Raw genomic sequence first — 2,208 nt, 5'->3', positions numbered from 1 at the left:
TGGTTCGTTTCTGAACTAAGACGACAGGCTATTAGTAACGAGATTAAGAACTGAAGCGTATATAACTCAATCTGTCAAATCTTTCTGGGGCAGTTATTAAGATAGTAAACCCATGAGTCGATGAACATAAAAAAGAGATAATAGCCGTATTGGCCGGTTGAACTTCAAAGCGATAATATGATTAAAGATAGGGCTGATGGGTCGGGTTTATTAACTCGCCCTTTGGAAAACTACACAACTCTTCGAGCAAATAATCATCCCTTACTCTGATTCGAGATCACGTGACCCGACTGGCTGCACCTTTCCTCTTTTATGTTATTATTATCTCCTAGATTGGTTTCTTTTCAGAAGATTGCGAGTCTCCAGGAGAATTGATTTAGTATCGGGAAAATTTCACGTTCACTGCAGGGTTCCACAGGAAAATATGTACAGGGAAAAGTCGAGCGAACACCGCTAATCGCAGTTTTGCGAGCTCCGGCACTGCCATTTCTCTTCCGTTATTTCACTCTGGCGGCAGAAAAGATATCGAGTGTATAGAAATATTTTTGATTGGATTCTTATGATGTTTGTTGAACATACTCCCTCGAGATGTTTGGAATTTCAGAATCTTTTCTGGATTAGTGACATACAGAAAAAGATATATTGATTTCTCGGTTTTCATTATTGGACGCGCTGCAAGTTTCACCCAAAGGTTCTAAAGCTGTGCTAAAGCATTGTGCTCAGTGCATGTGAAAGCACTTAAAGCCTTTGTGTGCTCCAGAGCACCTTTGAAAACCAGTGCTGAGTGCTCATCGAGCACTTTATAGTAAAGCTTAGTGCTAAGTAATCCCTAAAGAGCTTCCGAGAACTTAAGTACATGTCTATATAATTCTCCGAAGGCGAGGAAGGGCTACATATAATCTTTAAAAAATACATAACCATCAATCACAAATATGTGAACGCCCAGTTCCGTATAAGTATGAATATTCGTATGCTATCGTACCTATGTTATTTATAATACTGACTCTTTAAGTTTCTTTCATGAATAGAAAAACGATAATTCAATAAATTTTCTTCTTTAATAATAATCAGACAATAGTCTTTTACTCTCTTTCGAAGGATATCGATCTCGATATCGATATGTAAAAGAAATAATGATTCGAGATTCCTATGGTAGAAGATTGAGTTCACATAGGATTATGTGGAGTTCACGAACCATAATGCATTTTCAACGGTCGCTATGGTTACGCCAACCTACTGAAAATTCAATAGTGAATCGAAAAGCAGGAAAAAATATTGATTTTTTTTCTTACGTTATATTCGGGTAAATAGCGATATATGCTACATTTTTGAAATCAGCAAAAAAATTGCAGCAAGATGAAAGAAATTTCAACTATGATTTGCAGTCGAAAAACCAGAAATCCCTGTCGTATCTCGAAAATTACTGGAGGTAGGTTTATTTTTTTATCCTTTTTCCTGCTCAATTATAAGTAGGGTGGCATTACCGTTGTGAATGTTGGATAATAATATGCATTATCTTTCGTGAACCTGAGCCTCTATGATTGGAATCACGGATTGAAAAATAAAATTTACAAAACTAGAATACAAAATTATGAACAATTATGAAACGGATCGGAAAACGCCCTGAGAGAAGTCAACAGTACTCACATCGGCAACGCCATGTAGTGTTAGGCACATTTCATGTCGGTACTGTTTATTACGTAATTTCGAAAGTAACAGTCATTTTGGTCATATTTTTCATTATCATATTAGAAAATATGAATACTTAAAAAGTATTCGCCCAACGTGGGGCTCGAACCCACGACCCTGAGATTAAGAGTCTCATGCTCTACCGACTGAGCTAGCCGGGCTTATATTAGGGTTTGGTACCACGACATTGTATTGCTAGTGTATGTGACGCTGGTACCTATATTATGTTTGCTATTGTTGGTTGGGGATCATAAGCGAATTATCATTCTTCATCTAACAATTCGAACACTACCGTTGATAGATGTACCTACCTATTTTATATCATCTTATTTTTGTAAACATTATAATTATAATGAAGAATGATCACGCCTAAACGGGGAGGCAATGAATAAAATAATAAGGATAAATTCAGATGCATACCACCCGACGATATGAATATCGACAAGTGTTACGATCTGAATTGAGCTAGCCAATTTGCCATCGTCAAGGCCCCAAATGGAGTACGTTCCACCGAAGAAA

The 2,208-nt window shown here is 37.0% G+C and overlaps 1 non-coding gene across 1 annotated transcript; it reads right to left on the bottom strand.

The window, feature by feature from the left end:
* Positions 1–1,777: 1,777 nt before the first annotated feature.
* On the bottom strand, positions 1,778–1,850 carry Trnak-cuu. The gene has a single exon. It is a non-coding gene; the product is annotated as a tRNA-Lys (tRNA).
* Positions 1,851–2,208: the final 358 nt, after the last annotated feature.

This window comes from Coccinella septempunctata, chromosome 3 (genome assembly GCF_907165205.1).
Source record: "Coccinella septempunctata chromosome 3, icCocSept1.1, whole genome shotgun sequence".
Classification (NCBI taxonomy): domain Eukaryota; kingdom Metazoa; phylum Arthropoda; class Insecta; order Coleoptera; family Coccinellidae; genus Coccinella; species Coccinella septempunctata.
Note: the sequence above shows the minus strand (reverse complement) of the source record. Positions and strands in the feature narration are given on the sequence as shown.